Below are 24205 nucleotides of genomic sequence, written 5' to 3' on the forward strand. Positions count from 1 at the left end.
CACACACACACACACACACACACACACACACACACACACACACACACTCAACTGGAAACTGTTAACCCTTGTGTGTACTACCTATGGCCAACACTAAGAAAAAGTCCTGCATCAAGCATGTTGCTAGCTGGCCAGAACACAGATGGATTCTGGTTAACCTCTGGCACAAAGCGAGAAAGACATTCAATTTCACTAAGAGTACAAGAAATGATCAGATCTACAAAGCTATATTTGAGCAGCTGGTGGTGTTGGGAATTGACCAGACCCCAGAAAAATGCAGAAAGCAAATCAAGTGGCTGAAGACAAACTATTGCAAAGTCAAAAATGCTAAGAGCACCTCTGAAATATCCATCTTCCTGTCCCTTTCACAAAGAAATTGATGGGGTACTGGGAATTGTAACAAGCAGTGGGCCCACAGTGAGGCATGACAATCTGCTGAGCAAGGATGGCACCCTTATGATCCCCGAGACACAGACACTGCCAGAGGACAGGCAGCCATCACATGCAAGAGGTGACACTGGTGCTGAGACCAGTAACTAAATAGCTATGCAGCCAGAGCAGCTACAGCAAATCCTGGGTCTGTAGTAGGAGGTGCTGTTTGAGGACGGCCCTGGGCAGTGGCCCACTACAGAACAGGCATCAGGAACAAGCACTAGAACCGGAGCCTGGTAAGTTTCTGCCACTCTGTTTCTTATTGATATATGGATGGGATAGATTTCCAGCTTATGGCCCTATTAAGTTATTAATGAAAACCAGGGTGCTGCTGTGCTTCTGTTCAGGGTGGAAGCCACACCATTCCCCTAGCATTCCCCCCGCTTTTCCTCCCAACACCATGTGGGATTCAAAATGGACACAACAAAAAGAAGAAAAAAATTAATCAAGGAGTTATGAAATATTTTACTTGTTATTCTGATTGTTATAAGTTGGGCTCCACAATTAACAGTAGTCTAATAATACAGCACACCTCAAAAATCAGCCACTCCCATATTTGCCCAGAATGCCTATAAACTGAGTCCCAAAACAACTTGGCTGTTAGGAGTCCAAACAAAACGGGAGTGAGAGTCCAAATTAGAGAAGAGGATGGCTGGCTGGCTGGCTGTATTAGGAGTCCCCATGGCTGGCAGTCAATCAGGTTTGCACAGAGATGCAAGATGCTAGTAAGGAGGCTGTACTGCATGTCCATGCTAAATCAGCATCTTACTGATTTTACCATGAATTTTCAACCATTGCTGGCTGGTGATACAAGCATACTTCTAAAGGTGTAGGAACTCCAGACGCTCAGTTACCTTCCAGGGCAGGGCATACTTTCAGGGCCACCTCTGCAACTCATGAGCCCCCTCCATTCCAAGATGTGTTGGTCAGTCAATAGATGCCTAAATATCTCCTTAGCATAGATGGATGGCTGTCCTCCCCTGGCATGGAAGAAGTAGTTCACGTTTCTAGTTTGGGCCACCACAATATCAATGTTCTCCAGAACTTGTCCTGTCTGAAAGTATTGAAAAAACAGAGCTAGTGACTGGACCCCTCATAAATCCCTCCCAACCCCCAGAAAAGAGAAAAGGAATGTTGTGACAGTGTGCTGGGAGCCAGCAGCTGACCGAGCACTCTGGTCATTTAGACACTAACTAGTTCCTCCAGAAAAGCCATGATTGGGAATAGACAACCTAATTACCTAATCAGACTGTTGGTTGATGAGCATAAGAACATAAGAACGGCCGTACCGGGTCAGACCAAAGGTCCCTCTAGCCCAGTATCCTGTCTACTGACAGTGGCCAATGCCAGGTGCCCCAAAAGGAGTGGACCTAACAGGGAATGATCAAGTGATCTCTCTCCTGCCATCCATCTCCATCCTCTGACAAACAGAGGCTAGGGACACCATTCCTTACCCATCCTGGCTAATAGCCATTAATGGACTTAACCACCAGGAATTTATCCAGTTCTCTTTTAAACGCTGTTATAGTCCTAGCCTTCACAACCTCCTCAGGTAAGGAGTTCCACAAGTTGACTGTGCACTGCGTGAAGAAGAACTTCCTTGTATTTGTTTTAAACCTGCTGCCTATTAATTTCATTTGGTGACCCCTAGTTCTTGTATTATGGGAATAAGTAAATAACTTTTCCTTATCCACTTTCTCCACATCACTCATGATTTTATATACCTCTATCATATCCCCCCTTAATCTCCTCTCTTCCAAGCTGAAGAGTCCTAGCCTCTTTAATCTCTCCTCATATGGGACCCGTTCCAAACCCCTAATCATTTTAGTTGCCCTTTTCTGAACATTTTCTAGTGCCAGTATAGGCAAAGGGGCTAATTATCCCATCAACTGAGAAGGTAGTTAAAAAGCACAGGAAGGACATCTAAAGGAGGAGAGAGGGGCTAGGAGAACCCAGGGGAAGTCAGGTCTCTGGCTGATGAGATCACTTCCTCTCCCTGGAGAAAGGGCTGAGGTTGAAGGACACTGTACGCAGAAGTGCTGCACGCAGATTGTGAGGATGCCTTTGTGGTGGCAACATAAATAAAAACTCAGAGAGGTGTTGACAATCAAGAGGCATCCATGGCCATCTGGTAATGACCCCCCACCGGGAGAGGAGCCTGCCCAGTTACAGATGTTGAAATCATTTCAACGTTTTGTACATGTATCTCACCATGATGTGTGAAGGCTTTCAGTGCTGCTCCACAGGACATGGGAAGTGGCTACTGTTTTGTATGTGAAGAAAATAAAGCCAGATAATAAAAGTATTATGTTTTGACCTTGAGTGAAAGCAGCCCCTTTGACAGAGTAGAAAATGTAAAAAAAATTTCCACTGTCAATAATGTGCTTTATTTTTCCTTTCAAGGCACTTTGCACAGGAAAAACATGCCACCAGCAGCCTGGGGGAAATTCACCTATTGCAGGCAAGGAGAAAGAGTCCAAGATGAGCTGATGGAAGAGATTCTAGATAAAATGAATCAGCAGCTAGAGTTCCAGAAGGATAAGGATGCAAGAAGGGTGGAAAGAGAGAGAACAGCTGCACAGCATGAGGAGAGACCGATGGAAAAATTCAGGGAGCATGACTGCAGGTTGAAAAAGGAAGACAGAGTGCAGCAGAAGGATCTGTTTGGGCAATTATTTGAGCTCCTGACTACTAAACTGCAGGCTCCACTGCTACCTTCTGCTCCTGTGCTAGCCCCATGCCCTGAGTCCCTGCCATGCTATCGTGTCCTGTAGATTATATAGCCTTTGGACAATTCAGTGGTTGGATAGACCATGTCACAGCCAAAGAACAGTACCACTTGGAACAGACATATGTACCTCCTGTGCATTCATCCACTCCAGGTCCCATATATAAGACACACCAGAAAGGACAAGGAGAACCAAGACAGGGGACACCCAGAAATAGCTGGCCATGTCATTTGGTAACATACACCTTTAACTGTTTTGACACTGAGTTTGGTTACTGTGTTATATATTTTGATGGTAGCTGGTCTCCCTTTCTTGTTCTTACACTGCTATGTAAATACATGTGTAAAATAAAAAGTGCTGAATTTGCACACAAGGCTACAATAGCAAGTTTTATTATACATAACATTAAAAGTGACAATCTTTAGTAAATGTAATCATATGCCTATTCTTTAGAAGTGTCATACTAAAAATTGTCATTATGGTAATCCATAAACTGTAATCTTAAGTACATAGCTAGTATTTACAAAATGCAGAACATCTCCATACAATTCAGAAAGTGTTTGCAAAATTTGTAACACATAATACCAGCACATTTTTTAAAAAGTCCATGGGTTCCCCACATCCATACACAGCACAACTGCAAATACCATTTCATTCCCCGCATGCATGGGATCATGCACACCCATTATGTTGGTGCACAAAGCACCTCTGATTTCCATTGCGCATGTGGATCCAGCACCAGTGATTACAGGCACACTGTCTGGCTGTAAGTACCAGTTCAGAAATCCAGCACTATCTTGAGTCCGCTCCTGGCAAACAGGGGTTCTCCCTTCTCCTCACAAACATTGTGAGGAACACACCAGGCCACAATACTGCAGACTGTACTGACAACACTGGCATACAAGTGGTTTTGAAGGCAGCAACAACGGGGTGTCATTCTGCCAAATGCCCATCCCACAGCTACTGTGTGCGTAGCTGAACCTTCTTTTGCTAAATTGTCTGAAATTAGGGTATGGTTTCATAAGCCGTGGCAACAGAGGGTAAGCAGGGTCCCCTAGAATAACAGTGGGGACAGTGACTCCATCTATAACCATATCATTTGGTGGGAATTATGTTTCAGCTAGTCCATGAAGGTAAAGTCCTGATCTCCAGAACACCCAATGCATCCTATGTTAGTGCCCATGAATTTGCCCCTATGGTCAACCAAGGACTGCATAATGATGAATGTAGTACTCTTTATAGTTTATGTGCTTCTTGCCAAGGGCAAACTATAGGCACATGAGTTCAGTCAATGGCCCTGGTGTAGTTTGCAAAATCCCTTCTCTGAAAGCCACCAAGTGTTCAGGAACATTTATAATGCCCTCCACTTCTGGGTACATCACAATCCTGATCACCTCACAAACCTCTGCCACAATAACCCCCACAGTTGGTTTGCCAACTCCAAACTAGTTAAAACAGGGCCTATAGCAGAGGTGGGCAAACTACCGTGTTCAGGCCACATCCGGCCTGCGGGACGGTCCTGCCCGGCCCCTGAGCTCCTGGCCCAGGAGGCTAGCCCCAGGCCCCTCCCCCACTGCTCCCCTGCAGCCACGGGGCCAGGGGGTTGGATAAAGGGCAGGAGGTCCCGGGGGGCAGTCAGGGGACAGGGGGCAGTTGGATGGGGCAGAGGTTCGGGGGGGCAGGGGACGGGGAACAGGGGGAGTTAGCAGGTGGGATCCCAGGGGGCAGTTAGGGGCAGAGGTCCCCGGAGGGGGCGGTCAGGGGACAAGGATTAGGGGGGTTGTATGGGTGTTATGTTCTGAGGAGGGCAGTCAGGGGGCAGGAGAGGTCGGATAGGGGGCAGGGGCCAGGCTGTTTGGGGAGGCACAGCCTTCCCTACCTGGCCCTCCATACAGTTTTGCAACCCCGATGTGGCCCTCGGGCCAAAAAGTTTGCCCACCCCGGCCTATAGCATTCTGGGGTAGCCATCTTCCAGCTAGCTATAGTGACCCGCAACTGGAATACCATGGCCTCCCTCCTGTAGATGTGGTGGTTGGGGCAAGCTGCTCCAAACCTCAAGGAACATCTGCTTCTTCATACGAAAGTTATGGACCCACTGTTGGTCATCCCAGGTCCGCATAATAATGTGATCCCACCAGTTTGCACTTGTGGCCCTGCTCCAGAAAGGACAGTCTACACAGGGGAAATCTGCAGCTAAGGCTTAAGCAGTATCAGCTGGATCACAACTGGCATGGCAGTACCCACCTCCGAAAGGTGCCTTTGGTAGGTCAAAAACCCGCCGCTGAAATGTCCATGAGCACCTCACAGATTCTATGTGTGATTCCAGAAATAGAACTGACAGAGAGATGGGGAAGTTCTTCCAGTGGGTCATGATCCATGTTGGGCCAGGATCCTGGCTCTGACTGCCAGGAGCACGTGGACACAAAATGGCTCAGCTGGATGTGTTGGCAGGCTAAAACCACACAAAACACTTCCAATCAACTCCTGCAGGAGGGACAGACAAGTTCTCCCACAACGAACCAAGCCCTAGAGCAGGTACAGCTGGTGAGGGCACTAAGAATGCTGGGATATGATGGTATATGCCCACAGAAGCTGAAGTTCTGACTCAACTCTGCATAGTGCAGTATGAACACACCAGCATAGTTGAGAGACCTGGGTTTCCAAAGCAATGTGAACAGGGTTGGAAACACCAAATCTGCAGGCCTGGGTCATACAGATCTGGGTTTGCTATGCTATGTAGACATACCCTTAGGGCTCATCTACAAAGCGGGTTTAATCTGAAGCTTTTTGATGAGCGTCAGGTAACACACAGCAAATGAGCCGCACCAAAAGTGTGTATATGGAGCACACTTTCCATCTTTCAAATCGCATAGCATGTACACACAACAGCTTGCTGCATACTGAGGACGAGGTATTCTCTGAGCATCCCATGGACCTTTGCTTCACTATTGAGCAGTGTGCATTCTGGAATGTTTCTCGCTGAGAGTTGTGGGATTCAAAGCAAGAAACTAGGCACTCTCATATTTTTTTAAAAATCCCATGTTTCCACTGTCCCCATCCCATACTTTCTTTCTGGGTGGGCTACCCCCTTTTCAAGTTGCTGTTGGTCAGCACGGACCAAACACTGCTCTGCACCACTATGATAGTGATCACAAAATACATAGAGGCTGCTTGGGCTCTATTTAAACTCTGAAAGCCAGATGAATTTGGCTTTGAACTTTCCCCATCACACCACGAAGGAGATGTGGCAGCAGTGGCAACAGATCCTCCAGCAGTAGAAAGATTCAGAAGTGGAGAAAGGAGGACAGGGACCATGAAGAAGAGGACACTGAGCAGTTGATAGTAGAAGACTGGTCCTGGAGTAACTTCACACCATGCAGCACCATTTCTGGACTCAAGAAACTAGTGTGGTTTGGTGGGAAAGGATTGTTTTGTAGATATCGGATGGCCAGAAGTCACGAGAGAATTTCAGGATGGGAAAGGGGATTTGGGGGAAGGGGTGGAGTGGGCGGGCTGAGGGTTGAGCCCCCCGCCCCTGGTGCTTGCAGAGTAGGGGAACCCCCCCTATTTACATTAATTCTTATGGGGAAATTGGATTTGCTTAACATCGTTTCACTTAAAGTCGCATTTTTCAGGAACATAACTACAATGTTAAGTGAGGAGTTACTGTACTGTTGCATCAGGTTATAAAGGTTGGTAATTCTCAGGAGATTGTGTCTTTTTGTATGCATGGTATTCCCAAACTGTATTGGGACAGCTGATGGGATTATGTACCTATAAATTGTCACACCACTATAGCACAGAATTTATAAACAGAAAGGGTTATTTCTCCATAGTGCTCCAAGGGTTGGCTGACCACTATGGCAGGTTTACAGACAAATGCAGGGTGGTCTAGAAGGTTCCACAATGCTAGGATCTTTCAAAACTCAGGTTTATTTACATTAATGGAAAAAGGAATATTTGCCCCCAGGATCACTGTGGACATTAATAGTTCGGAGGTTGCCCAGTTATCTTAGGAGACACAAATTAACTTCTGCTTCCCTGGTTAATGAAGCCAGTCTCAGGCCACTTGGACGGAAGGAATTTTTTTCTACTGACTCAGCAGGTGCACAGTAGTAGTGGTGGAGTGTGCATCTGGCTGTTTGAAAGGAAAGTGGTACTGTTAGTAGAAGAGACTGGAATGTGTTTTTTTTCCCCTGTTGTTTCCAACCAATATAGCAATGTTACATTTTAATTGCACCAATAATAAAATAATTTTTAGTATGAAACAATACGTTTTAAAACAAATCTATTAACTAACAACTGTAAACAAACCTTTAAAACAGTGAAGCTAAAACTGAAAGTGCAACAGTGCAGTAAAGGGCAGAACAAAATTATGGGGGAAAAGGAAAGTTAAAGTGACAGGCAAGTTTATGCTTTGCCTGCACCTCTTCCTGTTCATGGCACTTCTGGGGATTGTTAACTAGGTATAACCAATTACCAGTTATGGTTTGATATTTTAAATATCTGAAAACCAAACTGCCAAGCTTAATCCTCTTATCAGCCAAAGACAAGGCACTACAGCATGAAATGGAGACACGTATACCACGCTTTCTGGGAAGCAATCTCACAGCACTTACCTTACATGGAAGGGCCGCTTCAAAAATACGCATCTAAGATTACCTATAGTTACAGCACAGTTGCTTACAGGTTTGAGAGCACGCTATACAACACCCACCAGTCTGTACTTGTTTTTCCGTACCATCCTTATCTTTGTTTTGGATACCACATTCCAGGGGTTATTGGGGTGTGGAGGCACCTCCTACCTGTACCAAGACATTCTATTCATACATTTTGTTTCTTACTAGTTCTGTATTTGCCTGTACCAAGGGAAAATTTCAGCTATTGCAGTGTTATGGGACGTACCTTAGCATGAGTGACCAGCATTCTTGGAAAAGAAATACAATTCACAGTTGTAGTTAATGTAGTTCCTGAATACATATTAATGTGGTGTGCCATACACATAAATATATCCTGGGTAACAGGTTGGATGATTCAGCTCAAAGTTATCAGGAGTGCTGGAGGGCTCAAAAGAGCTGGGTGCCCAGATGCAATTGTTGTCTGTTCACCCCGTGAAGGGAATGGCCTCTGGGAGCACTGCTGCTATGGAACAGTAGGGAGGAGTTACTTGTATTCCTGGGCAACTTGGACAGCAGTGACCATGAGATGACTCGGTTCAGAATCCTCACAAAAGGAAGAAAGGAAAGTAGCAAAATACGGACCCTGGACTTCAGAAAAGCAGACTGACTCCCTTAGGGAACTGATGGGCAAGATCACCTGGGAGGCTAATATGAGGGTGAAAGGAGTCCAGGAAAGCTGGCTGTATTTTAAAGAAGCCTTATTGAGGACACAGGAACAAACCATCCCAATGTGCAGAAAGAATAGCAAATATGGCAGGCGACCAGCTTGGCTTAACACAAAAAGGAAGCTTACAAGAAGTGGAAACTGGGACAGATGACTGCAGAGGAATATATGAATATTGCTCAAACATGCAGGGGTGTAATGAGGAAGGCCAAAACGCAACTGGAGTTGCAGCTAGCAAGGGATGTGAAGGGTAACAAGAAGGGTTTCTACAGGTATGTAAGCAACAAGAAAAAGGTCTGGGAAAGTGTGCGACCCTTAATGAATGGGGGAGGCATCCTAGTGACAGATGATGTGGAAAAAGCTGAAGTACTCAATGCTTTTTTTGCCTCAGTCTTCACAGACAAGGTCAGCTCCCACACTGCTGTCCAAGGCAACAAAGTATGGGGAGGAGGTGAGCAGCCCTCAGTGGTGAAAGAACAGGTTAAGGATTATTTAGAAAAGCTGGACATGCACAAGTCCATGGGTCCAGATCTAATGCATCCGAGGGTGCTGAGAGAATTGGCTGATGTGATTGCAGAACCATTGGCCATTATCTTTGAAAACTCGTGGTGATCGGGGGTGGTCCTGGACGATTGGAAAAAGGCAAATATAGTGTCTATCTTAAAAAAAAAAGGAAGGAGAACCCAGGGAACTACAAACCGGTCAGCCTCACCTCAGTCCCCAGAAAAATCATGGAGCAGGTCCTCAAGGAAATCATTTTGAAGCATTTGGACAAGAGGAAGGTGATCAGGAACAGTCAACATGGATTCACCAAGGGCAAGTCATGCCTGACCAACCTGATTGCCTTCTATGATGACATAACTGGCTCTGTGGAAATGGGGAAGGCAGTGGACGTGATATATCTTGACTTTAGCAAAGCTTCTGATATGGCCTCCCACAGTATTCTTGCCAGCAAGTTCAAAAAATATGGATTCGATTAATGGACTATAAGGTGGATAGAAAGATGGCTAGATTGTCGGGCTCAACGGGTAGTGATCGACTGCTCGATGTCTAGTTGGCAGCCAGTATCAAGCGGAGTGCCCCAGGGGTTGGTCCTGGGGCTGGTTTTGTTCAACATCTTCATTAATTATCTGGATGATGGGATGGATTACACCCTCAGCAAGTTCGCAGATGACACTGAGCTGGGGTGGGGGTGGGGGGGGAAGAAGAGGTAGATAAGCTGGAAGGTAGCGATAGGGTCCAGAGTGACCTAGACAAATTGGAGGATTGGGCCAAAAGAAATCTGATGAGGTTCAACAAGGACAAGTGCAGAGTCCTGCACTTAGAATGGAAGAATCCCATGCACCACTACAGGTTGAGGACCGACTGCCTGCCTAAGCAGCAGTTCTGCAGAAAAGGACCGGGGGATTACAGTAGATGAGAAGCTGGATATGAGTCAGCAGTGTGCCCTGGTTGCCAAGAAGGCTAATGGCATATTGGGCTGCATTAGTAGGAGCATTGCCAGCAGATCGAGGGAAGTGATTATTTCCCTCTATTCGGTACTGGTGAGGCCACACCGGGAGTATTGCGTCAAGTTTTGGGCCCCCGACTACAGAAAGGATGTGGACAAATTGGAGAGAGTCCAGCGGAGGGCAATGAAAATGATCAGGGGGATGGGGCACATGACTTACGAGGAGGGGCTGAGGGAACTGGGCTTGTTTAGTCTGCAGAAGAGAAGAGTGAGGGGGGATTTCATAGCAGCCTTCAACTACCTGAAGGGAGGTTCCAAAGAGGATGGAGCTCAGCTGTTCTCAGTGGTGGCAGATGACAGAACAAGGAGCAATGATCTCAAATTGCAGTGGGGGAGGTCTAGGTTGAATATTAGGAAACACTATTTCACTAGGCGGGTGGTGAAGCACAGGAATGGGTTACCTAGGGAGGTGGTGGAATCTCCATTCTTAGAGGTTTTTAAGCCTCAGCTAGATAAAGCCCAGGCTGGGATGATTTAGTTGGTATTGGTCCTGCTTTGAGCATGTGGTTGGACTAAATGACCTCCTGAGGTCTCTTCCAACCCTAATCTTCAATGATTCCCAGTATTGTGTATTGTCCAGGGGCTGAAGAACATGGCTGAATCCTGGTTTACAGGACTGCTGTCTGCGCTGCCCCAACAGCAATATGCTTTTAAGTACAGCATTTTGGCTTAGTATTGAACCTATGAGTTGCCTCTGTATCTCCGTGTCTTTTTTCACTCTTTAGCCATGGTAATACTTTCCCTGGCAACTACCATGCTATCCTTGGCCACTGCCGCAATCTCTTGGGAGAGCTCCCTGTCTGGCCACAAATATTGCCTCCATGTCTTTGCTATTTTTTTTATTTTTATTTAAGATTCTATAATGAGATCCACAACATTTTGTCCCAAGTTTTCAGTTTTTGTCTCCTCAGGTTGGCCAGCCACTCAGCAGTCAATAGAGGCCCTGGTCTTGAGGGTCGTGCAACTGCAGGTGTGCAGGCTGTGAAAGCAAGAAAAAAGGCTGCAATTGTTCATATTGCAGACAAGCCAGGATAGCATTTTTTAATATACGTTTGTGACTTTACCTTCCTGAGATTCTGGAACCTCAGAGATGGTAAGGAGAGTGCTGGGTGCACTGGGATGTGTGTGTGCGCGCAATATATACTGTTTGGCTTTGCCATAATGCCTTGGAGGCTATGGATGGGAATTATGTTGCTGGTCTGGCTTTGCAGTTGTGTTGTGCCTTGGAGGTGCTTACATGGTATTGGATGGGTATGAGCTAGAGCAAGCAGGGGGCAGCATCTGGATGCGAACTGGGTAATTAACCCCGTTAGGCTGTCCTGACTCTCAATGACATTACACTGAGACCAGTGACTAGGAGGCAAAGAATGGCCTTATTCAAAAAGGAAAAGGGCAGGCATGATATGCTGTAAAGTTTATTCACCAAGATGCCCCCCACCCCCGAAATGCCTCTTGCAGGAGTAAAAGAGTAGTGAGCTTTACCAGGGCAAGTCACCATTTGGCTATCCCCCATAACATCAGGACAAAAATTGAGCAATTTCTTAGTCTTAGATTCTGCTTTATCTCCCCTGCAGATATGAAGAAAGTGCAGAGAAAAATGGATAGGGTTCTGCAATGACTGTCAATTCTTTTCCTGTAAGAATGCTTGTTACAGGGCATTTGTACCTCAGCGGGGAGCAGTAATTTTTGTAGCTTTACAGGCATGCGATATCCATGCGTACCTCATGTAAACTGAGAATACTAATCAAACTTCTCTGTAATCATTATCTCAGGTGAATTTTGCCAACATTGAATCTACTGTGAAAGGGGAGTGGGGTAGAGGCTGCAGCTGCACCATGCTGCCAGCCACCATTTTGAGATGACAAACAGGGGTTGTTCGGGAAGCTTTTGGGGGGGAAAGGGTGAGGAAGAGCATACACTGCGCAGGACAGATATAAGTAGATGGGTATTTGCCCTCCATGGTCCTCAAAACAGTCAATAGTCAGTACTTTAGCATATGACAAAGGGAAATTACCCAGGTGGAGCAGCTGCCAACTTGGTAACACTTGCAGGGGGGCCAAGCAGACAGTGTGAGCAAAGGAGGGAGGCGGGGCTGGAGACTCAAAGGATCGTAGCGCACATCCCCCTAATATAGCTGAGGCCATGAGGCACCCATAACAGAAGCTAGCATGGCAGCACAATAATAATAAATTGTAAAGATAGGTACACTTACACACTACAGTTCCTGCCAGATGATCTGCCTCTTGGGTCCTGGGCTGGATTTCTGGCTGGGATTCGGGCTCATTGCTGCAGGACAGGAATCGGGTTGGCTTTCTACCTGGGACCTCAGTCCCAAGGAGATTCTGACTGTTAGGGAACAGCTCCCCACTGGCCTCCTTGTGCTTATTCCCTTGTAGTCTTGCTAGTCATTCGTGGTGGGGGGCGAAGAAGGAGGTGAAGGAGAAGGGGAAGAGAAAAGGCAGCAGGTTCCAAAACCTTTCTGTGTTGGGTGGTTATGTAGTTATGTAAAATACTGTCCAGTTCCTCCAGAACTGGACAGGCTACGTGTGCCCAGCTGGATATTTTTTTGTCATCACTAACTGTAATATACGTCCTTCTGAGCTGCTTGCCTTTATCCAGCACTGTTCGCCACCCCAGTCATCTGCTTTGCAATGTCCACAAACAAATCTTTATTTTTGTTCTATTCACAAGAGCTTCCAGTACTGATGCTTCATGCCAGATAGCAATGAGAACCATTGTCTCAGCACAGCTCCATGCAGCTGCGCAAAGCATGCTATGGGGCTTCTATAGTGGAATCACAGCAATGCTGATACAGTGGAATCCAGGAGTAAATTGGCAAAATCTGGCCCCATGCAGCTTTTAAATGGTGGCGGGCACTGCGACAGATGTGGCCATTTCCTGAAGTATCCTTGAAAAACCTTACTGAATTAAGTTTTATATATTTGAGTCCATTGTATTAAATGCCATGGTTATAGATTATTGTGGGCCAGGATCATCAAAGGACTATATTGAACAATGGGGCAGAGAATGATTTTTTGGGACCACGTGTGCAAAGTGAAATTCCTGAGAAATATCTAGGGGGAGATGAATCCAAATGCCTTCCACCAGATATTTAACAGTCCAAACTTTTGAATCTATGCCCTGAAGAGAGCACCATTTTCTGCTAATCACCTGTTCCCAAAGGATGAAGATCAAAGGCCCAACTTATATTTTAAAAACAACAACAAAAAACAGGCTGATCTGCACAGTCTGGGCATTTGTTCTATGCTATGAATGTTATGAACTAGTAACCTCAGGAAACCCCATTATAGGGTCCGAAGGACTGACTCCTGCTCAAGTCCCTGCTGGAGCTGAGGGGGTGATCTCTGGCTTATTAGCATATGTGTAGGTTATTTTATTGTTTTTTATATGTTTTCTCTGTAATGTTTTCACCTTAAGAATAAATGTGCTTGCTTATAAAGAACTATATGGTAACTTAATTGTGGGCAGTTATGTTTATAGCCTCTGAAGAGAAAGCACAGCACACACACTGGCCTGTTTAAGTAGTCTGGCTAGCTGGGAATAAGTGGGTGCAGGGAACTGTGCAACCTGGAAAAAAAAAACATTTAGAAGGGAGAGAGACATGGATCTCAACCCAAGAGTGGTAACAGTTGAGGAGCCAAAAGCCTAGAAGAACATGTCCTTTCTGGGCCAGAGGGGAAACAGAGGTATAGTTGCCCTGAACTATGACAGAAACATCCTGGCAACTTAATACCAAAGCAGAGGAGAGCACACAGGGAAAGAGAGAGATCAGTAATTGTCATTCACATAGCAGTGTGTGATAGCTGCTGGACACATGCCAAAATGGTGCACAACAACATTGTGTCCACACAAACACACAGAAGTAATTCAATTTGCAGCAAACTTAGTTCACTTTGCAGAAGGACTCCAGAGTTTGCAATAAATGTGGAGTTAATGCACTGTGACGGATTGTGTCGCGTGTACACAACTGTTTTCAAACCAGGTTAACTGAATTTAATGCAGTTTAAACCCCTTAAATTCAGAAGGACACCGTCCACACAGGAATTTAATGTGGTTTAACTAATCCACTTTAAATTCACACCTTTAGTTCATTTAGATTCTCTTTCCCAAACTTTTGTATACACAAGCCCTAAGTCTAAATAAAAGGGACTAAAAGTGTATTGTCCTGTGCATTTCAGTTTATCAGAACACTTTCCTAAAAACGTATGCCCTCTCTAAGCTATAGAATACACAGGAAAAACCATAGCAATATTGATACAGTACAAAACTGGAAAATAAAAGTGCTAACACTTCTGAATAATAAACTTAAGCTAGTCTTATTAAAAAATTTTGTGGTGCTGATTGTAACTCAATCACTCCAGAAGGCAAACTTAACAGATTCAAGAAACTGCCTCCTCTTTGCCTTAGCCAGCATCTTGTCAAACTATTAATAGCTTCTTTAGAAAACGAAAATGACTGTCATGTCCCTGACAGAAAAGTAACTTCCCAAGAAACAGAAGGTAGCTGATGCCACACAATCTGCTGTACCATAATGATGTGATATCTACCATACAGATTTATACTTTTACACCTTCAGTGAAAATGAGAGGTGAGAGCTAATTCAGCTCTCAAACAGTGTTGCTTAGTGGGTAGGGAAACTCCCCTTTACCACTCATGGGAATTGAATTACCTGAGCTATGGAAAGCAGTAACATTTTAGTCAATTCAGAACTAGGTGCCTGGTGGAAGTGTAACTGAAGTCACTGGAAGGATTCTGAAAGTGGGCCTACATACTGGAATTAAAAACAAAGGGGAGGAGAGTGTCCGGAAAAAAAACAGGGAAAGGATTTTCCCCAAAAATATATAAAAAATTCCATTCAAGTGAAAACTTCCAGACATTTTATGGATAGCAATGTTCACTACACAGTGACTGAGTGCCTTAGGAAAAGACAAATTTCACAACAATTTACAGATGTCCCAACCAAAATGAACAGGAGACTAATGAACTGCTATTATCTTGTGCACAGCACACAAGTACAGAATTAACAGTAACTGTCTTATTTCTGTATTCTAGAATCTGGGGGTTTAATTCAATTGAGGAGGGAGGAAGGATCACTGCTCCTTGTTAAAGTGAACTAATGAATAATAAATTTGGGAAAGGGACGAAAAGGGAGTTTGTCTTGAGAAATGTTTCCAAATCAACCTGTGCTGAAAATCCTATATAAACAAGGGGTTGTATCAGTGGAATTTGTACTTATTTATCACATTCAAAACAAATACTAGTTATCCCTGTGGCCCTGACAACAGGAGAGACTGAAAGGCATGAAGAAAATTAAGAAGGAAAGAAGACACAAAAATAGCAATCATCCACACTAAGATTGATTCATCTTTACCAGACATACAATGCTCTGGCACCAATTCCACATCTCTTTTATAAATTATGTTTTTATTTTAATTTGAACGTTATTTCATTTTCTCTCTCTCTTTTTTTTTTTTTTTTTTAAAAATTCACCTATCTAAAACATCAGCCAACTAACAAAAACCACTGTGAGGAGGAGGGGTTTGACTTGTGACTGTATTTCTTTCATTTCTCACAGAGAAATCTCTCAAGAAAGTCTTTCAATAATGGTTAGAGGATCTCCAGGTGACCTTGATTTGCCATAAAATTGCTTCATTAACATGGAGACAACAATTTCTGACCCTAACAGTCTGAGGAAGAGTACAACTACGTGTCACTTGTGATAAAAAAAGTGTTTTTGTTTTGTAACCCCAAATGACAGTCACCCTAGGCAGTCTCCCAATTTGATATATTAATTAAAGAAGAATAAAATGTAAGATGTTACACACACACACACACACACACACAGAGAGAAATAACTGGAGTATGTGATAATCTGATTTCTCTCCTCTCTTTCTGGATCCAGCTCTGCTTTCCATTTGCCAATTCCTCACTTGCCTTTGTTAGCAGATAGCAGAAACAAAGCAGCTACACCTTGTTGCTGTAAGCTTCCTCAAACTAGTTACTGTATGAGTGATTATTTTTACTAAATAAAAATGGGGAGAGCGGCCTACAGCCTTCGTTTATCAGCACAGGGGAAAACATAGCTTAAAGCAAGACAGCGATGAGCAGAAAATGGCATTGTTCTAAATAAAATCAGAATATACTTCTACCACCCACAATCCTCTGTATATGAAAGTCAGAGCCATGTTCTGCCTCAAAGCTCATTTCAGGTCTCTACCCGGGCTTCAGATACACATTCCCTATCATGAAATCTATTAGAATTAACAATAAAATCTGGTGTAATCAGGAACAACCTGCTACATACTATTTTCACTTTAAAGATTTGTGTTTCTGCTAACAACGGACATCTTTCTTTAGGCCTTTTACCATTCATAAACATTATATAATCAAATATACTATAAAAACAAAAGCTACACTGAGCTCAGGGGGGGTTTTTTTTTTTTTTTTTTTTTAAACCTTTTTAGTTTAAACCTTTTCCAGTCCAAAAGACCTTCACCCCAAAACAAGGCTCACTAGAATTCTGTTTTTATACACATTGTGGCTGGATCTTTCTTTGTAACTGGAGCTTGGACCACATCGTACCTCCACTTTATTTAATGAATGTATAATCTTTTCCTTGCGCCCAACAAATAAGGCAAGTTTTCATCATTATGTAAATTCAATGGTTAAAATACATTAATACCAGGCTAATTAAGACAAGGCAACTGAGTACTGCTTTCCTACCTTGCTGAAACTGTTGTGTACTCAGTGTCTTTTCCAGGCTTGCACAGAAGCACTAGTTTGGTGATTTTATTACTGTCAGCTTATTCTCAAATACAATCAGGTAAATGTATTCAAATTAGAGTCATCACCCAAATTCTCCTTCCAGAGGCATCTGTCTTCTTACTCACTAGTTAGGAATCAGATTGTTGTGGGTGGAGAAGTCAAGCCCCTAACCACACACTTTTAGCACCAACCAACATGTAATACATGATACATAAAATTAACATGTACAAGACAACAAATTAAAAAAAGCAGATGCTAGAACAAAAAAACCCAAATAAATAATGAAAATCAATCAGGGATGAAAACCAATGGTGATATTAACTCTGATTAAAATAATTCTCACTCTTCTAATCACCAAAATGGATTGGGAAACTTTAGAACAGGATTTTATCAGGACAATGATTAGAAGTTTGCAGCAACATATAGCTCGGTCTCATAGTGCACACACAATAACAGAAATATTTCCTCAGCAATTGTGATACAGTTTCTCTCTCTCTCTCTCACTCTGGGTGGAAGCAGACCCTTAACTCTTCACTACAACAGTAGAATCATAACTGTAACCATGTTGCCAATGGCAGTAAAAAAGCCTGAGCTCTTACTATTGCTTCCTCCATTGCTACCCACCAGTAAATATACACAGATAGGTATTTATAACTCTGATTTTTACTAGTGTAGACAAGGCATTTGTTCAGAGCAACATATGTACCATCTCCTGAAATTGCACTGTGACCCAGCCCTGACTATAGTACCAGGAAACAGTTAGCCATAGATACATAAGATACTTGCAAGAAGAGCAATAATATTGTTTTCTAGCATTGAAAAGACGTTAGCAGTTTTATTTGTTTAACTCTTTATAGCCTCTCATCACTGGACAGCAGTATGCTGAATCCTGCTTCCAGCAAAATGATTAGAGGTTTCCCTGAAACACATTCTGTTTACGTTTAGCAAAATCTAAATGAGCCTGAATGTTCTCTTCACTACAGGAGAGTCAGCAAGGTCTCGATCTTACCATCAGACAAGGTTTTGCTGTCTCAGTGTCTTCACTGTAGAAATTATTGTGATCAGCTGATCACAAATTACAGCTATCTGGACAGTTGCATGTATCTGTACTAAAATGAACATATGCTGTCCAGCAAAACAAGTTAGACACTTTAAATCTACCCATAGCTTCCAGGTAACATAGCTAGGTAAGTGCTCTGGAATAGCTGCAGAGGAAGGCAAAAAAAAAAAAATCACCCCAAGATCTCTGCCAATCTGGCCTGGGGAAAATTCCTTCCCAACCCCAAGTATGGTAATCAGTTAGACCCTAAGCATGTTGGTGAGACCCACCAGCTAGACAGACACTTGGGAAAGAATTCACTGTAGTAACTCAGAGCCCGCCCCATCTAGCGTCCTATCTCCAGCAGTTGGAGATATTTGCCACTAGCAGTCACAGACGGGCCACAAGCCAGCATTGGCATTCTCAACATACCATCCACTCCATACACTTATCAAGCTCAGTCTTGAAACCAGTTAAGTTTTTTGCCCCCACTACTCCCCTTGGGATGCTGTTCCAGAACTTCACTCCTCTGATGGTTAGAGACCTGCGTCTAATTTCAAGCCTAAACTTATTGATGGCCAGTTTATTATATCCATTTATCCTTTTTCCAACACTGTTCTTTAACTTAAATAACTTCTCCCCCTTTATGGTGTTTATCCCTCTGATGTATTTATAGAGAGCAGTCATGTCTCTCCTCAGCCTTTGGTTGGTTAAGCTAAACAAGCCAAGCTCCTTAAGTCTCCTCTGATGAGGTAGGTTCTCCATTCCTCTGATCATCCTAGTAGCCTTTCTCTGCACCTGTTCCAGTTTGAATTCATCCTTCTTAAACATGGGAGACCAGAATTGCACGGTATTCAAGATGAGGTCTCATCAGTGCTTTGTATAATGGTAATAAAACTTCCCTATCTCTACTGGAAATACCTCACCTAATGCATCCTAGGATTACATTAGCCTTTCTTATGGCCGCATCACATTCACAGGATGACTATGACCTCCAATCGATTAATACACCCAGGTCTTTCTCCACCTCCACCACTTCCAACTCATATGTCCCCAGCTTAAATCAAAAATTCTTGTTGTTAGTCCCTAAATGCATGACCTTGCACTTTGCACTATTAAATTTCATCCCATTTCTATTACTCCAGTTTTCAAGGTCATCCAAATTTTCTTGTATGATATTCCTGTCCTCCAGATTGGCAATACACCTCTATCCCGATATAAGGCTGTCCTCGGGAGCCAAAAAATCTTACCATGTTATAGGTGAAACTGCGTTATATCGTACTTGCTTTGATCTGCCGGAGTGCGCAGCCCCGGAGCACTGGTTTACCGCGTTATATCCGAATTCGTGTTATATCGGGTCGCGTTACATCGGGGTAGAGGTGTACCTCCCAATTTTGAGTCATCGGCCAATTTTATTAGCACACTCCTACTTTGTGCACCAAGTTCATTAATAAAAATGTTAAATAAGATTGGTCCCAAGACCGATCCCTGAGGAAATCCACTAGTAACTTCCCTCCAGACTGACAGGTCTCCTCTCAGTATAACATGCTGTAGTCTCCCCTTCAACCAGTTCCTTATCCACCTTTCAATTCTTGTATTAATCCCCATCTTACCCAATTTAACTAATAACTTCTCATGTGGAACTGTATCAAATGCCTTACTGAAATCCACGTAGATTAATCTATTGCCTTTCTTTTGTCTAGAAAATCAGTTATCTTCTCAAAGAAAGAGATCATGTTTGTTTGACAAGATCTACCTTTTGTAAAACCATGTTGCATTTTATTCCAATTTCTGTTTACCTCTATGACCTTAACTACTTTCTCTTTCAAAATTTGTTCTAAGACAGTGGTTCCCAAACTTTTGAGGGTCATGCCCCCTCTTATCTGTCTGTGCAGCTCGAGGGGGGGAGGGGGAAGAGATGCAGACAAGGGTAAGGTGGTCGAGGCTGGAGCCACAGCTGGAAGTGGGTCTGGGGCCATGAGTGGGCTGGGAACGGAGCTGCGGCCAGGGGCCAAAGCTGGAAGCAGAGCCGCAGCCAGGCTGCGATGGGGGTCAGCAACCGGACCCAGCTCCACTCCCAGCCCACCCCACCCTTGGCCCTGGGCCGGGAATGGAGCCGCGGCCAGGGGCTCAGGCTGGGGGTGGGACCGGAGCAGAGTAGGAGGCTGGGAGGGGCCAGGTGGCACTCTCTTCCTGCCTCCCGTGGGGGCTGGCCTGACCCCGCTGCACCCCCCCCCCCAAAAAAACATTCCTCCACAAACCCCTAGGGGGACACGCTGCAGTTTGGGGACCTCTGTTCCAAGACCTTGCATATAATTGAGGCCAAACTAACGAACCTGTCGTTTCCCAGATCACTTTTCCCCTGCCCCCTCCTAAAAATAGGTACTATCTTAGCAATTCTCCAGTAATAAATTACGACCCCTGAGTTTACAAATTCATTAAAATTCTTGCTCTTGGGTTTGCAATTTCATGCTCCTGGTCCTTTAATATTTTTGGATGGAAATTATCCGGGGTCCCTGATTTGGTCCCAAGCTATTTGAATTTGCCTTGCTCTTCAGACATGGTAATTTCTATCTCCATATACTCATTCCCATTAACCACGCTGCCATTACTTCTAAATTCCTCAGTAGCCTTATTAAAAACTGAGGCAAACTATTCGTTGAGGTATTGGGCTAACACCTGTATGCCTGATTAGACCAGTAGAGGAGTAGCCCAAGATTAAATTCACAAGTTAGTAACCATTTAGCCAGTCATGCCACGAAGCAATTATTGGTGAAATAAGGGCCTAATAAAAGTTTATAACATGGTCAGAGAAACAGTGCTAGTTCTTGTCTAGAAAAGATTTTAAAGCATTCCTGGATAACAGTTCTCTTGTAATATAAACAGGGCCTCTTTTTAACATCTATATTCTGACTTGGTTTCAGCTAAACTTGTTTTAATAAACTTTGGCCAGCCAACATGGAAAAGATCCAATCCTATTAAGTAGCATTCAAGAACCATGCTCTATCCCAAGTTTTTGGGCTGTGCCATTACTATAGGTGTGCTGTGTTTCACACAGCTCCCTCATTACAAATGATCACAGATTAGCCACCAGTGGCCGTGTGTACTGCAAGTTTTATCTATAATGTTCCCTATTATACTACCGCCCTAGCCATATTAGTATAGTCAAAGTGCTAGTTTGTTTGTTTTTTTAAACCACAGTCTCATCTAACTCTACTCATCGCTTTGTCATTTAACTCAGTACTAATACCATTATGGGGTGTCAAATTCATTCTTTAGAGCTGGCCAGGGCATAAGTGTAGAACTATGCATTATCATTGTTCAACCAAAGACATCAAAGGGAGGTCTGCAAAATAATCAAGGACAGAATATGACAGAAACATATTCTTACCTTTACCAACACTGATACGTCTGTTTCTTCTCTAATTTCACCATCCTCCTTACTTTGTTTCTCTACCACTTTGTCTTTGTGGGTCTCTCCGCTTTCTTTTTCTATCTCTACACAGGCTACCTTAAAGCCACTCCCAAATTTTCCCTAACACCATCAGCTTTACTCCCACACCATTCCCTATTGCCTATGATTAAATGATCCATGATAAAATTTGCTGATGACAACATGTAGTTTCATAATTAGGCTTTAGATTTAATACCCTAGTTAGAGTGATATGGGGAGCAGGCAAATTCACTTTTCCCAGAGCTACTGTTTCAAGATGTCTGCAGACTCAGGAATATAGCACTCTATCAGTTTACACTCACTTTTCATTTGGAAGGTTAATTTACAGCCACCACAGATTAAACACTCATTATTTTGTAATGACACTTTAGATTCTGCATGGTTTGGATAAAAATACCTCAAGCCAAACAGCGTATCTGACATTCATACCGTAAATAACATGACATTCAATAAGATTTAAAAGTAGCCATTCTTCAACAACAAAACTTCAAAAACAGACTTCAAAGAGAAACTGCAAAGCCACAATTCATTTTCAAACTTAACACCATCAATTTGGGTTTGAATAGTGACTGGGAATGGCTGGCTCACTACAAAAGCAATTTTCCCTCTCTTGGTATTGACACCTCCTCAACAATTATTGAGAATGGACCACATCCGCCCTGACTAAAATGGCCTTCAACACTGGATCTCCACTTGTATGGTAACCCTTCTCTTCATGTGTGAATATATATTTATGCCTGTATCTGTAATTTTCACTCCATGCATCTGAAGAAGTTGGTTTTTTACTCACGAAAGCTTACACCCGAATAAATCTGTTAGTCTTTAAGGTGCCACCAGACTCCTCGTTCTTTTTGTGGATACAGACTAACACGGCTACCCCTCTGATATATAATAGAGAACATGATTGGCCCTATTTAAGGATAAATAATTACTTTTTACATTAGACATTATATGCAGTTACCAATGGCAAATACTGGGGTTGGATAACTGGAATACAAAATGGGGGAGAGGGGAAGAGCTACTGTGTTGGACACAAAAATCAAAGAGTCAAGATATATTTATTACATCCACAAGCCCTGAGCAATGTCACCAGAGAAGACACAGACCCTCCTTGTGTCTCCGTCGGGAGGAAATAGAGGCAGGTTGCTACGATGCGATCCCTGCCGTTTCCTTTCCCCGGGCTGTCCCGCAGGGGGAGAAGGTGTCTGAGGGCAGAAGGAACACAACGCCCCAGCCAGGCACGGTTGCGAGGAGCGACAGGGGTGCGAGGCGCCTGCAGGGCTGCCCCAGGCCCCGCGCCTCCCCCGGCACCAGGGATGAGAAGGGGCCAGGCAGAGTCCGCTCCCTGCCAGCCACCCCCAGCCCCACCCGAGCGCCCCCTGCTCTCCCAGCCTGCAGACAGGCCACCCGACCGGGGGGGGGGGGAAGGGAGGGGTCTCGGCCACTACCGGGGCGAGACCCACCTGAGCTGGCGGCGGATCCCCCAGTACCAGGCCGCCCCCTCGGCTCCAGCCTCGCATCCCGGCCGCATCCTACCCCGCAGCCGGCGGCTCCCGGTCCCCGCAGGCCCTGCCCAGGCTCCCCGCGGGTCGCGGGGGCCCGTCTCTCACCTGCTGCCCGCCCGCCCGGTGGCTCCGGCTGCTGCCTGTCAGCGACGGAGGGGGGAACAAGGGGGCAGCGACACCAGGCAGACTCCGACTCGGCTCCGCCCCGCCCGCTTCTCCCTCACGCTCGGCTCCCTCCCGCGCCCCCGGCTCGAGACACTAAGTCCCGCCTCCGGCGCGAGCCTGCGAACCCCGCCCTCCTGCCACCGCCGCGCGACACACCAAGCTCCCACCCCCTACGCTGCGCGGCGCACCAAAGCTCCGCCCCTGCGCGGGCCTCTCCTACTGAATCATCGCCTGCGCCGCGCGAGCTAGGGAGATTCGGAAGCTGCTGCGCCCCCTGACCGCTGGGCTGCTGCTCCTGGACCCTTAGCGCGCGCGTGCGCGCGCGCCGAAGTGGCTGTGAAAAGACCGTCACGAGGTCAACGTCGTCCCTGGAGCGTCTGGTGTGGGCGGGAAGTTTGTCTTTTCCCGCTTGCCGTAACCACGTTATCGATAGGGTAGAGCTGCTGCTGCTGAAGGAAGGAGCCGAGCCCCGCCCCCAGTCACGCACAGGTATTGAGAGAACCAGCCGCGTGGGGGGTGGTGCCCGCCCCTTATGTGGTCTCCCGGTAGATGCACAAGCGCCGCGCCCCCGCCGTGACTGGCTGACAGACCCTTTGGGGCAGCGCCCGCGCCCACCCCCACCGTGCCGGGGCCGATGCAGACGCCGCCTCCGCTCCAGAGCCGGCGCTCGGCCGAGCACGCGGGGCCTCGTTATTGAAACGGCGCTAATGTCGCAGCGGGCACGGCCACGACTTTCCGCGCGCTCGGGGGCGCGGGGCGGCTGCGATCGGGGAGCGGCCACGAGACACCCGCCCGCCCACCCGCGATGGGAGAGCCGGGCGCAGCAGAGCCGGGGGCGGAGTTGGAGGGGAAGGGGGGGGGTCTCTGCCCACAGAGTTAGGCGACGTCGTCGTCCCCCGACGAGCTGTCGACATGAGACGCCTTCGCCGTAGGTCGTTCAGATCAACGTGATCCTCGACTAGGAGAGTAGAAGGCGCGGGGGCGTCTCCCAAGGCCAGCTCCCTTATGACCCTGACATGGGATGTTGCGGTAGCTGGGGTAGATGTAGGATCCTCCTGCCCCTTTCTTACAAGGAGGATGAAATAGCTGATACTGTGGACATTTAGGGTATGTCTACACTTACCCTTTAAAGCTCAAAAAGTCCCTTGTTTGCGCTAAAACTCTGGGAGCGTCTACGCTTGTTAATGACTTTTTGCCGTGAAGTAAACCACCTTCGCAAGAGGCATACAGCTCTTACCGCTG

The 24205-nt window shown here is 45.4% G+C and overlaps 1 protein-coding gene across 7 annotated transcripts in view; it reads right to left on the minus strand.

Annotated features, from left to right (window-relative positions):
* Positions 1-22991, minus strand: part of ERC1 (ELKS/RAB6-interacting/CAST family member 1) — a 524735-nt gene extending 501744 nt beyond the window's left edge. For 6 of the 7 annotated variants that reach the window (XM_024204585.2, XM_024204602.2, XM_024204575.2 and 3 more), the window contains exon 1: positions 22904-22991. The gene's annotated coding sequence lies outside the window, so the exon portion shown is untranslated. Of the gene's footprint in view, positions 1-22756; positions 22821-22903 lie in introns of those variants that run through there. The other variant, XM_024204558.2, reaches the window with a different exon arrangement.
* Between the last annotated feature and the right edge of the window lie 1214 nt (positions 22992-24205).

This window comes from Terrapene carolina, unplaced genomic scaffold, assembly GCF_002925995.2.
Source record: "Terrapene carolina triunguis isolate 2854851 unplaced genomic scaffold, T_m_triunguis-2.0 Scaffold190, whole genome shotgun sequence".
NCBI lineage: Eukaryota > Metazoa > Chordata > Testudines > Emydidae > Terrapene > Terrapene triunguis.